Source organism: Vulpes vulpes, chromosome 1 (assembly GCF_048418805.1).
Source record: "Vulpes vulpes isolate BD-2025 chromosome 1, VulVul3, whole genome shotgun sequence".
Lineage (NCBI taxonomy): Eukaryota > Metazoa > Chordata > Mammalia > Carnivora > Canidae > Vulpes > Vulpes vulpes.
The window spans coordinates 166,144,917-166,166,628 of NC_132780.1; the positions used below are offsets into that span (position 1 = coordinate 166,144,917).

At 40.1% G+C, this 21,712-nt stretch overlaps 1 protein-coding gene and 1 non-coding gene across 15 annotated transcripts in view; both read left to right on the plus strand.

Annotated features, from left to right (window-relative positions):
- Positions 1–1,495: 1,495 nt before the first annotated feature.
- On the plus strand, positions 1,496–1,602 carry LOC112926435 (U6 spliceosomal RNA). Its single transcript, XR_003236331.1, has one exon. It is a non-coding gene; the product is annotated as a U6 spliceosomal RNA (small nuclear RNA).
- Positions 1,603–14,900: 13,298 nt separating this feature from the next.
- The window catches only part of MYO6 (myosin VI), a 141,420-nt gene continuing 134,608 nt past the window's right edge, over positions 14,901–21,712 (plus strand). For 9 of the 14 annotated variants that reach the window (XR_011996883.1, XM_026007384.2, XM_026007386.2 and 6 more), the window contains exon 1: positions 14,901–15,155. The gene's annotated coding sequence lies outside the window, so the exon portion shown is untranslated. The remainder of the gene's footprint in view (positions 15,156–21,712) is intronic. The other 5 variants (XR_011996884.1, XM_026007385.2, XM_072735667.1 and 2 more) reach the window with 1 other exon arrangement.

Genomic DNA, 21,712 nt, shown 5'->3' on the forward strand with positions numbered 1-21,712 from the left:
TTATTTCTTTATATACTGGTAGTTTTATTTCTCTGGAATTTATTCCCAGGGACTGCTGGATCAAGATAATATGTATTTTTAATTTTTATAGATACCAGCTTATTTCCCAAAGGCATGTAAGAATTTACATTTCCTCCAGCAGTTTATTAAAATACAATTTTTTTCTGCATCCCCAACAGCAATAGGTATCATAGCTCTCTTTAATTTTGTAAGTCTTGTGCATATAAAGCTGTTTTCTTTTTTACAATTTTATTTATTTATTCATGAGAGACACAGAGAGAGAGGCAGAGACATAGGCAGAGGGAGAAGCAGGCTCCATGCAGGGAGCCCATTGTGGGACTCGATCCCCGGACTCTGGGATCACATCCTGAGCCGAAGGCAGATGCTCAACCACTGAGCCACCCAGGCATCCCAAGCTATTTTCATTATTACTTTGATTTGTACTTCCCTAATCTGTACTTTAAATTTGAGGGGTTTTTTTTGTGTGTGTGTGATGGCCTTGCCTATCATTTGTCCACTTTTCCATTAGAGTAGTAGTAATCTTTTTCTTTCTCTGTTAATACTTAGCCTTTTGCATATTACATTGTCATTATATGTGTATCTTTTCATAATTATTGTCTATATACTTGGTATTTTTCATTAACAAAATTTTTATTTTTATGCATCTTGTGAGTTTTCAATCTTGGATAACAATTTCTTGATTTGTCAACAATCTTGACAAATGATAATACATACAGTTATATGTTTCTCACAAGATTTTTTTAAAAAATTAATAAAACTATGGGATTTATCTATGCATAATACAAGAGAAACATGTTATATTCTTGAGAATTTTATTTGTGCCAGCACCATTTACTAAAATCATTTATTAAAAATCCTTTTTCATAGTAGAACAAATAGCTTGTCATGTTAAATTATAGTATTACTAAATATTTATTTCTTTAATTGGCCGACTCATTACTTCACTATACCTAATAATGCTAAGACTTAGTCAAAGCTATAACTAAAGGAAGTTTATAGACTTAAACACCTTTATTAAGTCCAAAAATGAAAAAGAAAGGAAATAAAAGCTCACATTTAAGACAGGAACAGGAACTATCTGGCTTAGTCAGAATAGCATGAGACTTTTGATCCCAGGGTTGTGAATTTGAGCCCCATGTTGGGTATATATTACTTAAAAAATAAAATCTTAAAAAAAAATTAGGAACAGAATAAAATATTTTCCCCAAAAAATTAGAAGAGGAAATTAAGATAAAAATTAATGAACTAGAACTCCCTCCATACTGCCATTTCCTGTCACAAAAAACATCACAAATGATTTTTTTAAAAGATAAACTCTTGAGTCTGATCAAGGAATAAATAATGAGATATCTGATACAATAAAATGAGAATAAAAGAAATGAAATGGAGAATAAATAATGAAGATTATCTCCTTTATATAAATGAGAGTTATTCATAAGTTTTTATACATAAATCTCTTTAAATGTATGAATTCGTGCTCGCTTTGGCAGCACATATACTAAAATTGGAACGATACAGAGAAGATTAGTATGGCCACTGAGCAAGGATGACATGCAAATTCATGAAGCGTTCCATATTTAAAAATAAATAAATAAATGTATTAATTCATTCTTCAAAATGACCATATGAGGTACATACATCATTACTCAAAATTTACAGAGGAACAAATTAAAGGAGAAAGGAGAGATATCACAGATACAGAAGGGCTTTAAAAAGAAGCACATGGGGGAGTGCCAGAGTGGCTCAGTTGGTTGAACATCTGATTCTTTTTCTTTTTCTTTTTCCTTCCTTCCTTCCTTCCTTCCTTCCTTCCTTCCTTCCCTTCTTTCTTTCTTTTCTTTCTTTCTTTTTCTTTCTTTTCTTTCTTTCTTTTTCTTTCTTTCTTTTCTTTCTTTCTTCTTTCATCTTTCATATTTTTTTAAATTGGAGTTCAATTTGCCAACATATAGCATAACACCCAGTGCTCATCCCATCAAGTGCCCCCCTCAGTGCCCATCACCCAGTACCCAGTTACCCCCACCCCCTGCCCACCTACCTTTCCACCACCCCTTGTTCGTTTCCCAGAGTTAGGAGTCTCTCATGTGCTGTCTCCCTTTCTGATATTTGCCACTCATTTTTACTCCTTTCCCCTTTATTCCCTTTCACTATTTTTTATATTCCCCAATTGAATGAGACCATATAATGTTTGTCCTTCTCCGATTGACTTATTTCACTCAGCATAATACCCTCCAGTTCCATCCACGTCGAAGCAAATGGTGAGTATTTGTCGTTTCTAATGGCTGAGTAATATTCCATTGTATACATAAACCGCATCTTCTTTATCCATTCATCTTTTGAACATCCAATTCTTTTTTTTTTTTTACAAGTTTCTTTCTTTTTTTTTTTAAATTTTTATTTACTTATGATAGTCACACAGAGAGAGAGAGGCAGAGACACAGGCAGAGGGAGAAGCAGGCTCCATGCACCGGGAGCCCAACGTGGGATTCGATCCTCGGTCCGCAGGATCGCACCCTGGGCCAAAGGCAGGCGCCAAACCGCTGCACCACCCAGGGATCCCATGAACATCCAATTCTTGATCTCAGCTCAGGTCTTATTCATAGAGCTGTAGGTCCAAGCTCCATGCTGGGCTCCATGCTGGGTGTGGAGCCTACTTAAAAAGACAGAGGGAGAGGGGAATCCCTGGGTGGCGCAGTGGTTTAGTGCCTGCCTTTGGCCCAGGGCGTGATCCTGGAGACCTGGGATCGAATCCCACGTTGGGCTCCCGGTGCATGGAGCCTGCTTCTCTCTCTGTGACTATCATAAAAAAAAAAAAAAAAAAAAAGACAGAGGGAGAGAAAAAGACATTAGGGGCACCTGGCTGGCTTAGTCAGTAGAGCATGCAACTCTTGATCTCGAGGTAGTGAGTTCAAGCTCCACATTTGGGTGTAGAGATTACTTAAAAATAAATTCTTAAAAAAAAAAGTATACAAGGCCTAATTGTCTCTTTTTGCTCACCACTATGTCCCCAGCACCAAGCAGTATGTTGTACATAATAGGAGGCTAAGTAAGTAATTAATGGAATAAGTTATGTAGAAAGCAAACTTACAAGGGTTCTACATACTCTTAATGTTCCTTTCTTCCTTTTTGATTTCTTATTCTGGCCTACTTTCTTTTTTTTTTTAAAGATTTATTTATTTATTCATGAGAGACAGAAAGAGAGAGAGAGAGATTGAGAGAAAGAGAGAGAGAGAGGCTGAGACACATTTAGAGGGAGAAGCAGGCTGCAGGCAGGGAGCCCGACATGGGACTTGATCCTGGGTCTCCAGGATCAGGCCCTGGGCTGAAGGCAGCGCTAAACCGCTGAGCCACCCGGGCTGTCCTATTCTGGCCTACTTTAAACAAATAGAGACATATAACATGACCAGAAATATGAAAGCCTGGAGGAAATAAGTGTATTCTTAGTTAAAAATATCAGAACTGATTCAAGAAGTAAGACAATGCAGAGCACCTGGATGGTTCAGTCAGTTAAGTGTCCAACTCTTGATTTTGGCTCAGGTCATGATCTCAGGGTCATGAGGCTGAGCCCTACATTGAACTCTGAGATACTGTGGAGCCTGCTTAAGATTCTTTCCCTCCCTCTTCCTCTGCCCCTACACTCCTCACCCCTCACTTATGTTCTCTCTCTAAAAAAAAAAAAGTAGACTACTTGATTATACTATGTACGCTGAAAAGACAAGGGGTTACTGAGCTACCACTGAATATGAACAAAGACCTTATCAATTCTTGTATTTGAATTTTTAAACATTTAAGTCAGATTATTTTAAAAATTCAAGGCCATAGAAATGTTTGAAAAACTCTCAATTCATTTATGAGACCAATACACCTTTAATAAAAAGCTCTAGTAAAGATGGTGTCAAAAAGGAAAACTAAGAAATTATGTAATTTATGATTCACAATTGACAAAATCTAAATAAAATATTGGCAATTAGAATCCAGTAATAAGCAAACAAGTGATAACTAAGTTTAAGGATGTTCAATATCAGGAAGTATATCACTTGTTATGTCAAAGATTAAAGAAGGGCATTTATATGATCATATAAAAATTTAATTGTCCATAACAATCTTTGAGATTAGAGAAATGTGTTATAACATAGAGTATAGTATCATAGTAATAAAATATATTAAATGGTGAAATACAACCAGTACATCAAGAACTAGACAGGTTCTCATGCTACTCAATATTGCTTTTGCATTATTAGCAGATGTAGTGGGACAAGAAAATGCAATAACTGCTATAAAACTTTGGAAAATAAGAGATAAATGATAAATGTTTTTTATTGAGTAGGTGATTATGCAACTAGAAAACTTAGGAAACTAAAAAATCTGTTACATTGCTTTGATAAATACACAATGAAAATCTAACAAAGAAATTGGGGGAAAATCACTCATGGTGATGACCAAGAACTATAAAATACTTAGGAATTAATTTTACAAAAGAGCATATACCTTGAATGAGAAAACTATACAATTTCATTGATAGCCATAAGTAAGACCTGCAGGAATGGATGTTATTAGATGCTATGGCATTATACTGTAAAAACCTCAAGTCCTTTCTAATATTATATAAGTATAATTCAATTTTATATAATACCAGTCATGCTGGAATGTCTTGGTGGCTCAGTGGTTGAGCATCTGCCTTCGGCTCAGGTCATGATCTCAGGGTCCTGGGATGGAGCCCCACATGGGGTTCTCTGCTCTGCCAGGAGCCTGCTTCTCCCTCTCCCACTGCCTGCTGTTCCTCCTGCTTGTGCTCTCTCTGTGTGTCAAATAAATAAATAAAATCTTTATTACAGAAAAAAAGATGCTCCTTAAAATGTATACTACGTTAATATTATCCACAGTTTGAATAACGCTAAGGTTTAAATCTTATATGCTCCAAAGATTTAAATACACAAGTAAAATTTTATCTACTAATAATTTGAATATATTTTTATATACACTTAATACATTATAAAAGCTATTTTTGGGGGGCACCTGGCTTGCTCAATGAGAAGAACATGGCACTGTTGATCTCAGGGTCATGAGTTTGAGCTCCATGCTGGGTGTAGAGATTACTTAAATAACTTTAAAAGAACTGTTTTTATTTTATTTATTTATTTTTGTTAATTTTTATTTATTTATAATAGTCACACAGAGAGAGAGAGAGAGAGAGGCAGAGACACAGGCAGAGGGAGAAGCAGGCTCCATGCACTGGGAACCCGATGTGGGATTCGATCCCGGGTCTCCAGGATCGCGCCCTGGGCCAAAGGCAGGCGCTAAACCGCTGCGCCACCCAGGGATCCCTAAAAGAACTGTTTTTAATTCCTATTTTTTTTGGTTTAAAATGTTATTAGAATACTAAAAAAATAAATAAAAAATAAAAAAGATAATACTAAGTTTGGGGGGATATATGTTGAGGCAGATTGTTTTCTAATTGTTTTTTGTAATTATTATTGGCATGATCAAATTGGCAATAACTAATACACTTATCTACATTTGTTTTTAAATATTCAAAAGCAAAATTACAAGTTTCAACTGTATCCAGATATGACCTTAGATATTTTTTAATATGCTGAAATTAACTTGGCCTGGTTATCTCCACATTATTAATAAATATGCAAATATATTTAATCTCAGGAATACCTATTATTTCTTTGGAAAGACACATGTTTTCTCACAGCAATTTTTTATTTTATTTATTTTCTTATTTTTTTAAAAGATTTTATTTATTTATTGATGAGCGACATGGAGAGAGAGGCAGAGACATAGGCAGAGGAAGAAGCAGGCTTCCTGTGGGGAGCCCTTTTCGGGACTAGATACCAGGACCCTGGAATCACCATTTGTTTTTCAGCCTGAGTCAAAGGCAGATGCTCAACCACTGAGCCACCCAGGGGTCCCTCACAGCAGTTTTTTAAAGTAAGCCTTACCCGCAACATGGGGTTTGAACACATGACCCCAAGATCAAGAATCACATGGCTCTTGATCCAGCCAAGTGTTTCATGTCACATCATTTAACAAGACTTTTTTTTTTTTTAAGATTTTATTTATTTATTCATGAGAGACAGAGAGAGAGAGAGAGAGACAGACAGACAGACAGACATAGGCAGAGGGAGAAGCAGGCTCCCTGCAGGAAGCCTGATGTGGCAGGGAGCCTGATGTGGGACTCAATCCTGGAACTCCAGGATCACACCCTGTGTGGAAGGCAGATGCTCAACCACTGAGCCATGCAGGTGTCCCAATAAAAGACTTTTCTATTCTAGAATCAAGTAATTTATGACTTTTCTAAGAGAACTAAAAATTTAGAAATCTAAAAAAAATGCCAAAAATTTTAAAGTTTTTATATATAAGTTTCTATTTGAAGCATATCATACAGAAAAATTATACAGATCATGAATGTATAGCTCAATGAATATATAGCCAAGGGAACTCACCTGTGTAATTACCACGGAAGTAAGAAATAGAACATCATAAGCATCTCAGAAGCCTGTCATGTACCTCTTAATCTTCCCTTTTTTTTTAAGATTGTATTTATTTATTTATTCATGAGAGACACAGAGAGAAAGGCAGAGACATAGGCAGAGGGAGAAGTAGGCTCCCCAGGGAACCTGATAGGGGACTCGATCCCAGCAAACTAGGATCAGGACCTGAGCCAAAGGCAGATGCTCAACCGCTGAGCCACCCCAGGAGCCTCTCCAACTCTTTTTAATACATCATTCTGAATAATTAATAAACTCAATAAATTAGATTATTTAGATTATTATATTTTTGTTCAGCAAACATTTATTACCTACACATTCATGGTAAGACTATCTATCCTGCCCCATTGATGCTGGGGTTCATCATCTGACTTTCTCTGGTCAATAGAATATGGGCAGAAGTAGCAGTGTGCCAATTCTGGGCTTAGACTTTAAGAGACACAGTATGTTTCTGACCTTGGACCCAAGAAGAGTATACCCCAGGTAGCCACTGGACCTTCATCTTGAACCCCAGAATGAGACACTAGAACAGAGTTGAATTTACTAGCAGCCTAAATTAGAGTTGTCCTAGGAGAACTATACACTTGCTCAGGAGAAAAATGAATGCTCTTAGTTATATACCATTGAGATTTGGTTAGCTACACAGCATAGGCTGACTAATATAATAATCATTTGGTAAATCTCAATAAAGCCTATGTGAATGAACTCAGGTTATTACTCTGTGAATACATTTAATGCTTCGTTGTCTTCAAACTTCTGTTTATTGTTAACAGTAGGATAATATTTAACTCTGACATATTAGCCACTTCCTGGTCAGTGATTACTTGATACTTCCTTGATCTATTTCAAGAAACTACTATTTTTAAGCAAGAAAACAGCCACTACCAGTGTTTTCATTTATTTAACATTTTGTTCAGAAGTGTGTTGTGTATCACTGATTTGTTTAAATAGTACTCCCCACACCATCTTTTTTTAAAAAAATTATATACATAGTAATTTTTATATTCTATAATATCAACTTTGAATATCTCATTCATAACCTTTAGAGAAGATACAATTTATTTTCATCTTTATATTTTTTATAAGATAGCAATATCACAATTGCTTAACATATAAAATTGAAGGATAACTGGTGAAAATAAAAATGGTAAGTATTATGAAATGCACTTTTCAAAAAATGAGATGAAATATATGCAGATTCTTTATGAATATTGAATCATCTGTGGAATAGTGATTTAAATATAAATTACATGTTCCCATGGAAAATTATTTTTATTTTTTTTCCCATGGAAAATTAAAGCCTATTTTCTCCAATGACAAAGTTCTAAAATGTCCTAAAAAACTCATTTCTGAATATAGACCTGCCAGAGCTCAAGTTCATTCAGCCCAACTCCATTCCACAAATATTTACTGAGTCCACGCCTTTTGTGCCCCAGCTGATTCTGGGTGTCCAAAGACAGGTAAGATTTCAGTGGGCTCCCAGACATGTAAATAAAAAAGTCATTATACTATGAAGTGTACTAACATAAAGATCTACACAAAATATTTCACTGGGCATTAAATCCAATCTGAGGGTTGAATCATATTAATGATACTATCTGAATGAGAATCAACCAATTGATCACGGACAATGATTAACTTATAACCAATTAGGGATTTATAAAAATATAATTTTGCAGATCTTACACACCACTAATTTTCTGGTGTATTTTCTGAACTATTTATGTAGGCTGTGGAGAATGGAACTTTCTGAATTATGACACTGAATTCTTTATGCAGATCATCTATTTATGATATATATCTTTATGGTTTTCTGTCTTAAAATTTAATTCAGCCTTGTTTTTCTACTTTTGCAAAGCTTCTTTAAATTGTACATTTGAGGGACTCCTGGGTGGCTCAATGGTTGAGTACCAACCTGCCTTCGGCTTAGGTTGTGATCCCGGGGTGCTGGGCTGGAGTCCCATATCGGGCTCCCCATGTGGAGCTTGCTTCTCCCTCTGCCTATGTCTGTTTCTCTCTTTGTGTCTCTCATGAATAAATAAATAAATAAAATTTAAATAATTGTACATTTGATTTTTAAAATTAAATATCCATAAATTCAAGTGTAATCATTTATTTATAATATGCAAGAAAAATAGATATTCAATTACTTTTCTCATTATATTCCTAAACTATAGTAGGAAGACTTCTGTAGACTAGGAAAACTTCCTAGAAGTTATATATTTTATATAAATTTCTATTACTTTTTTAATATTCAGATTTCATCAAAACAATATAAAAAGAAATTCAATAATTGACTTCTTGTATTAATTAGTTTAAAACAAAGCTAACTTCAAATAAGTTTTAGCATTAATTTAAGGGTTTTTCTTTCTTGCTCAAATATATTTACAAGATATATATATTTATAAACTTTTCTAGCATGTAGCAAGATAAGTGTTTGTAAAAACCTCTTTTTAGCTTGCTTTATTTAGTCTTTTCCTTGAGCAGGAGGTATTATTATCGTTATTTTATTGATGAGTAAATTGAGTCTCCATGAGATTAAATGACTTATACAGGTCATGGGTCTGGAGAGCCAGGCCTGGAACCTGTTTCCTTCTCACATATTCACTTCATTTATATGTTTTAACATAATTCTGTACTTCCAGAATGCCTTCACTCATTTGCTTTCTCTTAATTTCTATAATTGGGTTAGATTACATCTGACCCATATAGGTCCGAAAAAAATAAATGACTCTTCTCTGTCCCTTTTCAAATTACTGCACTTGAGTTGAAGATGACTGGGTATGGCATATTAGATGGAAGTTTTTTTTTTTTTTTTAAGATTTATTTATTTGAGAGACAGAGAGCAGGAACATGCACAAACAGAGGGGCCGAGGCAGAGGGAGAGAGAGAACCCCAGCAGACTCTCCACTGAGTGTGGAGCCTGAAGTAGGGCTGAGATCATGAAGAAATGAAGAGCTGGGCACTCAACCAACTGAGTCGCTCAGGCACCTCAGATTTTTAAGATTTTATAAGATTTATTTATTTATTCATGAGACACACACAGAGAGAGAGGCAGAGACATAGGCAGAAGGAAAAGCAGTCTCGATGCAGGGAGCCCGATGTGGGACTCAATCCCAGATCCCAGGATCATGCCCTGAGCCGAAGGCAGTTGCTCAACCACTGAGCAACCCAGGCGTCCCAAGATTTTATTTTAAAGTAATTTCTGCACCTGATGTGGGGCCCCAACATGGGGTTCGAACATAAAAGCCTGATATCAAAGTTGTGTGCTCTACTGACTGAGCCAGCCAGACTGTTTTTAAGACATTTGACAGTTAAGTGTTTGAGGTGATGATCTTTGGCTACGCTTGTGCTTTTGTTTTAATTATAATGCCGCTAGAACAATTCAGGAAAAACAACTGGGAGTTTAAGTAAGGGAAACCATAGTTACAAAAATTTCCAGGAGACAGAATGATAAAAAAAAATGTATGGTGATCTGGTTAAGAAAAATTTTTAAAGTATCTTTTGAGCCACCTGGGTGGCTCAGTCAGTTAAGTGTCTGACTCTTGATCTCAGGGTCATGAGTTCAAACCCTGTGGTGGGCTCCACAAAAAGAAATCAAAGTGTCTATTGATAAATGACATTTCAGCTTTAATTTTAGTCTTTCATACTGAAAATATATGTAAGATGTATTGGGCTACTTTCTAGAGTAAGTTCAGTAATATGTTTAAAACATCATTCAAACTTTTTAACAAAATTATTTATTATTTTACAGTAATCATCAAACATTAGTTTTTTATGATGAAGTAAGGAAGATAAAAATGTTGATGTATGAGGATGGGCTAAGATATATCCTAAGGAAAAATTCCCAAAACTATCTCTTTAGGGATCTGCTTCTTTCCTATAACTTAGTTCCCTATACATTCCAGATGATTACTATTCATACAAAATTATTAATAACTGAGGCAATGATAAAAATTTCTTCTAGAAGTGATAGTGTTGCAAATATCTCACTCATTAAATAAGCACTTGAGCACCTATTTATTACTTTTTTATAAGATAGGGATAATGATAGAACTTTTCTAGATTAATTGGGGTTCTTGGTTGAAAGCAACAACAAAAAACTCTGGCTAACTTATCTAGAAGAAGAATGTAGTAGACAAGTACTATGTAGCTCACACAATCACTGGGAATGATGGAGAATTGGTGTGTAAAATGTGCAAGGCCATCTATTCATGATGTCACTGTTAGCACTGTCATGACCAGATCTGGGTTGCCACATTTATCTATACAACTGTGAATTATCTCTATCTCTGCATATTTGCATCACCCTATCCAGATTCCAAGTTGCAGGTGAGAACATCCATTTGTGTTAACTGAGGTCCCATGCCATGATTATGCCCTAGTGGGGAGAGAGACTTTGACCAAACCCAGTTTGCGAAGTGTGAGGTAGGCCCTGTTCCCATCAAGACTCAAAATTAATAATTCTCCACAAATAGGATGGGAATTCAGAAGCTAGGCAAGCAAAAAGCAAATCCTCATTGTATTACCTCATAGGCCTCTGAGAATGTATTGGGATGATTTATGTAAAGTGCGTGCTATAGTATTAGCACACAACATTCAATACATTTCAGCAGTTGTTATAATTCAGTGAGGCAGACACTGTGCTCATCTCTAGGAATGAGAAAAAAATAACGGTAAAATTTCTAATTAAAAAGCTCAGTATCGGGATGCCTGGGTGGCTCAGTGGTAGAGCGTTTGCCTTTGGCTCAGGGTGTGATCCCAGGATCTGGGATCAAGTCCTGCATTGGGCTTCCTGCATGGAGCCTGCTTCTCCCTCTGCCTGTGTCTCTGCTTCTCTCTCTCTCTCTCTCTCTCTCTCTCAGTGTCTCTCATGAATAAATAAAATCTTGAAAAAAATAAAAACAAATTAAAAAGCTCAGTATTTTGGAGAGCTGTTACAGAGGAAATCAAATATAAAAATGTAATGTTGATACCACTTAATAAGTGCTACAATATAGGTATGAAGTGGGTGCTCCGGAAAACAAAGAAATGAAAAATTCTGCAAGAGTCAGGACAGAGAAAATAACAGACTGAGTTTTGATGACAGAGGAGCATTAAAAAGGACTGGGTAAGTTCAGGATTGTGAAGGATTCTGTAATCATATAAATGAGTTTTTCACTGATCTGAAAGTCATCAGGATTTGGTAGAGGAGATGACACAATCAGATTCAGGGGAGGGGTAACTCTAGGAGTGGAGAGAGAATGGACTAGAATGAGCAGAGGCAACATCAAGAGTTCAGATGATGTGTTCAGTTGGTGGATATATAAAGTATTAATGGTGAAATAAGTGTTGGAAGAGATACGTGCAATAAGTGCTATGAGAGAGATGAAAAAGACCACCAAATTGCACCTAAGTGTTAGATAAGGGGATTAAAGAAAACTTCTTCCTTTTTAAAAGTTTTTAAAATTTATTTAAGTAATCTCTGCCCACAAGGTGGGGCTTGAACTCAGGACCCTGAGATAAGAACTGCATGCTCTTCTGACTGAATCAGCCAGGGGCCCCAGGAAAACTTAGAGGGGACAAACAGATTTTGTTCTGAAGGATTCACTGGATTTAGCTTGGCAACACTCCAATGTCATAAAGAGCATAATTGTTTTTTTCTGGACACACCGGTACTTCAATATGGCTTGTGTAAAAGTACAAGAAATGGAGACAGGCTGTTGGTGGAAATGAGACTGGATAGGAAAGAAGGGCTAAGACAGTGATCCAAAATGCAAATGATTCCAAAGGCAAGCAGGTAACTGAATAAGCCTGGTTTAGGACAGCTTTTGGGGGTTTAAGACAGTGATGAACTGAGGAACAATGAAAAGGTATTAAAATTCAATTAAGAAAAAAAAAAAAAAAAGAAATCCCCACTGTGCTTCTTAAACAAAAACAATGGAAGGCTCACATAACACATCTTAACTAATTTGGATTTTATACTAAAGGTAGAGTGTCACTATAGGAGTTTAAAAAGAGGATTACATAGACTTTTGTAAAATATAAACCTGGTGGCATTGTAGAGAAGATTATAAGGGGACAGGATTGCAGCCTGGTGAAAAGTTTAGCTGGCTAAAGTAGTATGCAAGATCTGAAATAATGGTGGCTTGAAATAAGATAATGGTAGTGGTTCTAAAGAAGAATTGGATACATTCAAGAGATGCGGAACTTGAAGCAAAGGGACTCAGTAATGGAAGTGGGAGTAAAGGAGAACAAGAGAAAAAAAAATCACAAGTTATTACTCACATAACTTTTAAATCTTAAGTCCAAAAGGAACTCAAAGCTGTGAACAGAAATTACTCTCTTCTTATTCTTGTTTTTCTTTTTTCCAATTTGTTTTGAAATGTAGTTTTATACATTTAAGACCTACCTCCTGGCAATCAGAACTTAAATTTCTGAGATTGCTGTAAATTATTTCCTTTCTTGGTTCCTCTTCCTCTTTCTTACTTCCCTACTTCATTATTAGTAGTTTCTATCTCACCGTAATATCTCACCGTAACTTATCTTTTCCACCAAAAGAACTGTGGAAGAACTGAGTATCTGAAATTTGTCTCGTATCAGAATCTTGTAGATTTCCTGAAGTTTCCTACTTGCCACTCAGAAATGTTGAGGGAAAAAAAATGTAATTATCTTGTGTAGGTCCTCTTAACTTTTTTCAACGGAGACATTTAGTATTACAATTAATGATTACCATTTCATTTCGTTGTAAAGGCGACGCATGTTTTCATCATATAATTCAATTTTGCATAGCCACTTCATATTTAATTTTCAAATAGGATTTACAGGTATGTCACTTATAAAAACAGTAAAACAAACGACAGAGAAGATCGGGTTCTAGTCAGTAAACGGGGATTCGGGGGCCGGAGGAATACAAAATTTCCATTTCAGACCCTCTGCCACCCAAAGCAGAGCGGCAAGACTGCTCCTGTCGCGGCGCAGCCCAGCCCAGCGCAGCCCAGCTCAGCCCAGAGCAGCCCAGCGCAGCCCAGCTCAGCCCAGCGCAGCCCAGCGTAGCCCAGCGCCTCCCAGCGCAGTCCAGCCCACCCCAGCGCAGCTCAGCTCAGCCCACCCCAGCCCAGCCAGCCCAGCGCAGCCCACCCCAGCCCAGCGCAGCCCAGCTCAGCCCACCCCAGCCCAGCGTAGCCCAGCCCAGCCCAGCGCCCTGCACAGCCCAGCACAGCCTAGCGCAGCCCAGCTCAGCCCACCCCAGCTCAGCCCAGCATAGCCCAGCGCCTCCCAGCCCAGCGCAGCCCAGCTCAGCCCAGAGCAGCCCAGCGCAGCCCAGCGCCTCCCAGCGCAGTCCAGCCCACCCCAGCGCAGCTCAGCTCAGCCCACCCCAGCTCAGCCCAGCGCAGCCCAGCTCAGCCCACCCCAGCCCAGCGCAGCCCAGCCCAGCGCCATGCACAGCCCAGCACAGCCTAGCGCAGCCCAGCTCAGCCCAGCGTAGCCCAGCGCCTCCCAGCCCAGCCCAGCGCCTCCTAGCGCAGCCCAGCCCAGCGCAGCGCAGCCCAGCTCAGCCCACCCCAGCCCAGCCCACCCCAGCCCAGCGTAGCCCGGCCCAGCGCAGCCCAGCTCAGCGCAACCCAGCACAGCCCAGCGCAGCCCAGCGCAGCCCAGCGCAGCCCAGCCCAGCCCAGCGCAGGCCAGCTCAGCGCAACCCAGCACAGCCCAGCGCAGCCCAGCGCAGCCCAGCCCAGCCCACCCCAGCCCAGCCCAGCTCAGCCCAGCACAGCGCAGCCCACCCCAGCCCAGCTCAGCCCACCCCAGCCCAGCTCAGCCCAGCGCAGCCCAGCTCAGCCCACCCCAGCGCAGCCCAGCTCAGCCCAGCGCCTCCCAGCTCAGCCCACCCCAGCGCAGCCCAGCTCAGCCCAGCTCAGCCCAGCGCAGCCCAGCGCAGCCCAAGCCGACCGGACCGGAGCCTAGCGAGCAGCGGTTCTTCCCTCCGCAACAACGCAGTGGTCGTTCCCGCCCGCCCTCAAGTAAAACGCGGGGTCCTGGCGCCCTGTGTGAACACCTTTCTCCCTCCGTGAACTGGTTCTGGCTGTTGCAGGACTGCACCGTCTCCGCACCCGGGCTGGAGACCACCGCGGCGAGGAAGGCCGAGCCGCAGGGGGGGAACGAGGCTGCCGGTCCGGCCCGCGGCGGCCCCTCCCGCGCTCCAGCGCGCCCACCTCAGCCCGGGAGGCCGCGCGGCGCGGGGCGGCGGGGCGGGGCGGGGCGGGGCGGCTGCGGGCGCCGAGCGCCCCCTCGGGGAGCGCGCGCCTGCGCCCCCCGTGCCCGGCCGCCCCGCCCCGCCCCGCCCCGCCCCGCCCCGCCCCGCCCCGGCCCGCGGCGCCCCCGCCCCCTTGGGCGCTCCGTAGCCGTGACGTGCGCGCGCCGGGGCCGGGGACTCGGCGGGGCGCCGGCCGGCGGGCGGAGACGGCCCCGGGATCTGTCCGAGCAGGAAGCTCGCAGCATCGCGGGCGCCGCCGCCGCCGCCGCCGCCGCCGCCGCGTCTCAGAGCTCGGCCACGCAGTCGCCCTTTGCGCTCGACTTCCTTACCTTCCACCCCGCCCTCCACCTCAGCGGCCACAGGTAGCCTCGCCTCGCCCCCGCGCACCTGCGCTCGCGGCCGCCGCGGTGAGTGACGCGGGGCCCCTGGTCGGCGCGTCGGCGTCAGGGCCTCGCGGGCCCGGGCCGCGCTGCTTCGGGCCTCCTCGGCCGCCGGGGTGACGGCCGGGTCTCCTCCCCGGGATGCGCGTGGCGGGGCAGGTGCCGGTTCTCGTTTGCACGGGGCAGCGAGCGTCTCCTTTCACGGGTCTGTCGGCGGCCGGCCGCCGTCGGGTCTCTTCCCCGGCTCCCAGGTAGCAGAGCACCCCGTGTCCCGCCCGGGCTTGGACGCCCCGTGGTAGTTTTTTCTCTTGAGTAAACGAGCTTAAAATCCAGCGTAGGAATAGTGCGTTTGCTCTGAGATACCTGCAAATCAGGGGCCAGCCACTGTTAAATTAATAGTTTAATCATGTAGAAGACCGGGTTGGGGACTGTCTTAACGTTGTAATTTCAGTCTTTAGGTGGTCCAGGGCTTGGAGTATGTTAGTTGACGTTTGTGCTACCCAACAAGAGCTTTCTATATTTGTTAATTTCCAGAAACTCCTTAAAACCATTCAGATGCTCCAACCCCGGGATTTTTTTTTTTTTTTTTTAAGATTTTACTTATTTATTCATGAGAGACACATACAGAGAGAGAGAAATAGAGAGAGAGAGACACAGGCAGAGGGAGAAGCAAGCTCCACGCAGGGAGCCCGATGCGGGACTCGATCCCGGGCCTCGATCCGGGCCGAAGGCAGGCGCTAAACCGCTGAGCCACCCAGGGATCCCCAACCCCGGGATTTTAAGTAGGAAGTAATTTGGTAGGGTTATTACTGGCACATCCGTGTCGGAAATACTATTTCTGTAGTGTTTAAGAAGACAGGTTACGTTTTATCGGGCATAAAGTTGTAGTGGGGGAATGTATGCATCCTGATCTACAGATACTAGTGAGCCACTAGGAACACTGCCGCAACTTCACAGGTTGCTGTACGTGCTAAATTAAAGTTTCATTTGCTGGTATGCTCTGGTGGTGTACATGCAGTGTATCTAAGTATCGTCAGGGTGTGAAAGTTTTAAAAATTCTTAAGGTTTAGTTGAAACTATTCACACCATAAAATGTGAATCTTGAACTTGGGCTGGAATGGTCATGGTGCAAAGGTTGGCAGGAAAACAGCATATCTGTACAAATTAACTAAACTTCATAGATACCTTGGGTTGTGGTTTTATAATTGGAAATTGCTTCGTGAAAAAATTACCTTGGTATTTTTTATCATTGATTTTAGAGACATTACACATTGGGCTATAGCCAGAGCTCGAAACAATGCAGCCATTCAAAGTAACTCATTGACTTTTAAATATACAGCTCGTGTTGAGTATTTTAAATTGCGCAGGAATTATACACACAGTGGTAAACAAGTCATTTTAATCTTAGGCAGATTTGCCTGTTGCGTTTGTATGTTCTGTGTGACATTGTTCTCCCAGTTTGAGTTACATTTTCGTTTTCAAAAGCTAATTTTAAAAAGAAGTAAAAGAACTTTAGAAAGAGATTATAGGATTAAAAACCCTAAATACGTATTATGTAAAACTGTAATGCACATATTCTTCATTAGTCTAGAAGCATGAACAAGAAAAGTGTAATGCATTATTGTAATATTTAATGTAAATTAATATGATGTATTAAGAACAGATCATAAGTCATAACCCATGGCGCTTATCTGAAGTGGATTTTTTCCCTCTGTTTATGTTTATGTGATCAAGTTTTAAAATAACAGTGGCCAGGAAATCTGAGAGAGGCTGAAGGCTCTTTTCTCATCCTGTTGTGACTTTGCCTGGAGACTGTGGTGTATCATGTAGCCCATTGTTTAGATAACTGGGCTGTCTCTGGGTTCTAAAGTACAGCTCTTTTAAGAAAGTTTAAAAATTTTTTGCTTTGTGAGGTTTGGATAAATATAAGCACACAAAACATTTTTTAGAAAATTAACCAGTTTTCACTGTTGATAATTGAAGCTTCATTTTGATATTTAAAAATGTCAGTTTTTTTTTTTAATTTTTTATTTTATTTATTTATGATAGGCACACAGTGAGAGAGAGAGAGAGGCAGAGACACAGCCAGAGGGAGAAGCAGGCTCCATGCACCGGGAGCCTGACGTGGGATTCGATCCCGGGTCTCCAGGATTGTGCCCTAGGCCAAAGGCAGGCGCCAAACCGCTGCGCCACCCAGGGATCCCAAAAATGTCAGTTTTAAAAAGATTTCTGACCTCTGTGAAATTTTCATGTTTGTATATGAAAACATTTTCAGTAAAAGACTAAAAATGGTATTACTGCTTTACTAACTCTCATACAGTTTGTGATCCCCTTAATGATGTACTTCATAATAATTCTGAACTGGCCCTCATTTTTTTAAATTAATGAATTAATTAAAAAAATATTTTTATTTATTTATTTGAGAGAAAATGAGAGAGCAAGCACACAAGGGGCAGAGAGAGACGGAGAAGCAGATTCCCTGATGCGGGGGCTCTATCCCAGAAACCTGGGATCATGACCTGAGCCAAAGGCATACACTTACCCAACTGAGCCACCCAGGTGCCCCTGAACTGGCCCTTAGTATAAGATCATCACCCACTGGATGGAATTGGTATAATTCCTATACCATATAGGAATCTGGTATAATCAGAACAGTGAGAGATTTAATCTACAAAATAATTTTCAAGGTTGGTGGTCTTGTCCTTTTACACATGAGGAAATTTAAGCTTAGAGAATTAAATATTTGCTCAAGGTCTTACAGCTCCAGAGGAACAAAGTCTGGATTCACACCTAAGTCTTCTGACCACGAAACCCTTGTCTTTTCCACCAGACCAGGTTGCCTTGATCTTAGTTCATTTGGTAGACTGTTTAAATAAACCTGCAGAACTGGTATTGTGTTAAAGAAGGCACACAGGAGTGAGGATGATATGGGTCATGAATGTGGTTCTGAAACTAATGTTGAATTTTGTTTTTGTTTTTGTTTTCATTAAGTTGACAACTCTGAACAGTAATACGGTGTTGCTTTATCATTTCTGATGTAAATACGAGAATATTATACAAATCGTGTACTTTATTTTGGTGGGTTTATTGGAATTAGAATTAGACTGTAATATAACACTGGTTTTCTTTGTAGATAAAATGAATAGTACAATGTTCCTGTTTGAGATAGAACTTTCTATTTTTCTCAAATGAAATCGTTGTCCATAAATGCAGTACTGTCTTTTAAATATTACATAATTAAGTTCGTAACCCTTGTGCAGGGGGGCTTGTTTTCAAAGTATGATTAAATTGTCACCTGTACTATTAGAACAATTTTTTTTATGGCCTATATTTATTTCAGGAATGTCCTTTGAGCTATAAAGACATAAAGGATGAAAGTGAGCACACAAAGTCCATCTTTTGTAACAAAGTGTAGGAGTCATTTCAGCAGTAGAATGTGGTTGGGTAAATGAGAAGAAAAATGGTAAGAAGGGGCAGCCCCGGTGGCTCAGCAGTTTAGCACTGCCCTCAGCTCAGGGTGTGATCCTGGAAACCCGAGATCGAGTCCCACGTCAGGCTCCTTGCATGGAGCCTGCTTCTCCCTCTGCCTGTGTCTCTGCCTCTCTCTCTCTCTCTCCTCTCTGTGTATTCTCATGAATAAATAAATAAAATCTTTAAAAAAAAAATGGTAAGAAGGCTGAGTTGGGTGACTGTGTTTACAGATGTTTCATTATTTGGTTTAAACTATTAGGAATTTTGCATCTCTCAGGGTACTTATATTCAACTGTGAATACAAAACTATCATTCAAGAGCTTAATAAAAATTATTAATGGATGATCTGTAACACATCTGCGCGCGTGCGCACGCGTGTGTGTATGTATGTGTAGATAATCGAGAACTAAAGCCAAATAAGCTTGAATTCTATTTTTGAGGCGTTATATAATATTCAGAGGAACCAGGAAGTTTAGCATTTAAAAGTTATGCTTTTATTTGACAAATTTAGTGGACTATTAGTAATCTTAAGATAGAAGTATTAGAATATTTTTCTGTTTATGGTCTTGAAAAATAAACTTTTTCCATATTTAGTATATGAATGGTAATTTGAGAAATGAGCACAAGTCCACAGAAGTTCTCCCTGTAAGTGCTGAAGCATAGACTGTAAAACCAGAAGAACCAATCTGGCATCTTTAGAAATCTTGCTAGTGTTAAAGAGAAGGGAAATCCTTTTCTATGAGGAAAGCATGCCTCCAGTGAAACCAGAATACTGAAGAACATTCCTTGGGTGATATTCACACAGATGAATATTTATATCCAGGCTGAGTAATGTGCACAAAGGAAGGTGGTGCTTTTGACAAAACCACAGGCATCTTTTATGTAAGTTATGTCATTTGTTATTTTGTTTGAAAGTAGTCTGCTGCTTAACCTTTACAAGTTAAGGTATTGCATATAGAAGAATTTTAAAATTTCTATAATATGTGGGTGAACATACTTTTCAACAAATATTTACTGAGGGCCTAGTATGTTTGAAATATGACTGTGGGTGGAACTGGTTCTTTCTTGTACTGGCAGATCTTTGGATTTAGGAAATATAAAGAGTGGCAGAGACATAAAAAGAAAGATGAATGGAAATATCCATTTAAAATCTGATGATATTTATATCACATTTAACAACTTACATTTGTATGGCACTTTATTGTTCTGGAAATCATTTTATGTACATTTGGTCCTTTAAACAAGTTGTTGAAGTAGATGTGGTAAAACTTTCTCTGTGGATGAGAAAATGGGAACAAAAAAATTAAGCACCTTGTTCAAGGTTACCTATTTGGCTGCTTGGAAACATAGCTGACAATGGAACTTTTGTGTATTCAGTAGTAGATTACAGTTATCTGGGTGTTAGTTAGGGTTAGCCTCTCTTTTTTTTTTAAGATTTTATTTATTTATTCATGAGAATCACAGGCAGATGGAGAAGCTGGCCCCATGCTGGGAGCCCCACCCTGGGTCTCCAGGATCACATCCTGGGCTGAAGGCAGCGATAAACTGCTGAGCCGCTGAGCCACCTGGGCTGCCTAGGGTTAACCTCTTAAGGGGCACTTACTTCATTTTGTGGCTTCTATTTGTATGGTTCTCGAAATTCTGAAAAGTCAGCATCACTAAAGTGATAATTGTTAGTTACTAGGTTTGTTTTTGTTTTTGTTTTGAATGGAAGATAGGAAATGACCATGATGCGTTATTATGGAACTACTTTAACATTTTTAGTAGATTAATGGAGCTGAGGTTGGTAATTGGAGAGTTTATAAAGATTTTTTTTTTATTTTTAGAGCTCAAGAGCAAGTGAGCATTGGTTGTTGGGGTGGGCAGACGGAGAGGAGGAAAGAGTCACAAGCAGACTCTGTACTGAGCACAGAGCGACATGTAGGGCTCCATGTCATGACCTTGAGAACCTGACCTGAGCTGAAACCAAGACTGTGCCACCCAGGAGTCCCTAGTTGGAGAGTTTTTAAGGGAAGCCCATGATTTGTTTTAAAAAAGAAAGTGGTAGAGTTGGCTTCAGAGGTGGCCCTAGCATTGGTCCCTTTGGTGAGGAAAAGTGAGAGCTCCAGTTTTCCTCTCAGCTTGAGAGGATTTCAGTGGGGAAAGTTGCCACATCAGAGAAAAAGCAGCTGGTAGATTTGAGTTTCTGAGAGGTAGATGATGAGTTCAAGTTCCTTGAAGAAGACTGGGCTGGTTTAGAAGATGAAGATACACAGAGGATGACTCCTCCAACCAATTAGGAGCTGAACTACAGAAACATGGTTATAAGATGGAGGTCTCATAGCATCCTAAAGTGTTGAAGTAACCCAGGGTTGAACTCTGCTTACTAAATTCTAGGACAGAGAACCTAGGATAGAACACTTAAAAAAGTGTTAACTTCATTATCTGCTTGGATTTATTTTTGTTTTTGTAACACACAAAAATGTTTTGATCTTTAAAAAAAATATTCTAGGGGAATTTTGAAAATAACTTTTCTCACTTGGCACATTGTTATTTATCTGAAAATTATACTTATTTTTGTAAAGATTCGCTAATGAGTTAAGGTGTGTATGCATTGGTATCTTTATACTTTATTAATTTGTCAAATATTTGAGTGTCTGCCATGAGCCAGCACTGTTCTCAGTGCTGATGATACGGTGATAAATTAAGACCAAGTCCCTGTGCTGAGTGATATTTTATTGTTGTTTTGCATTAGGTTAATTATAGACTCTTCATACTAGTATGTAATCAACAAGGCTGATGCTCAAGTTGGGAAATATTTGTCAAAGTGGTGCAATTTGAGGGCTACCAAAAGACTCACTTACTCTAAAATTTTCTACTCCTGGCTTTCAGTCCACTGAGTTATAGCACTGTTACTAGTCTGCTCCTGATGAGTAAAAGTATGTTCCATCTTTTGTCATAGTCTCAGGAAACAAGGCTAAGAGAAAATAAATGGGACCTAGGATTGAGATGTTGGATTAGCAGCTATTGTTTATTGAGTTTTTGCTATGTGTTAGTGTGTCAAGCAAGTACTTTATGTACATCATCTCAGTTAATCTCTACGTCACTTTAGTGCACTTGAGATTATGACCCAC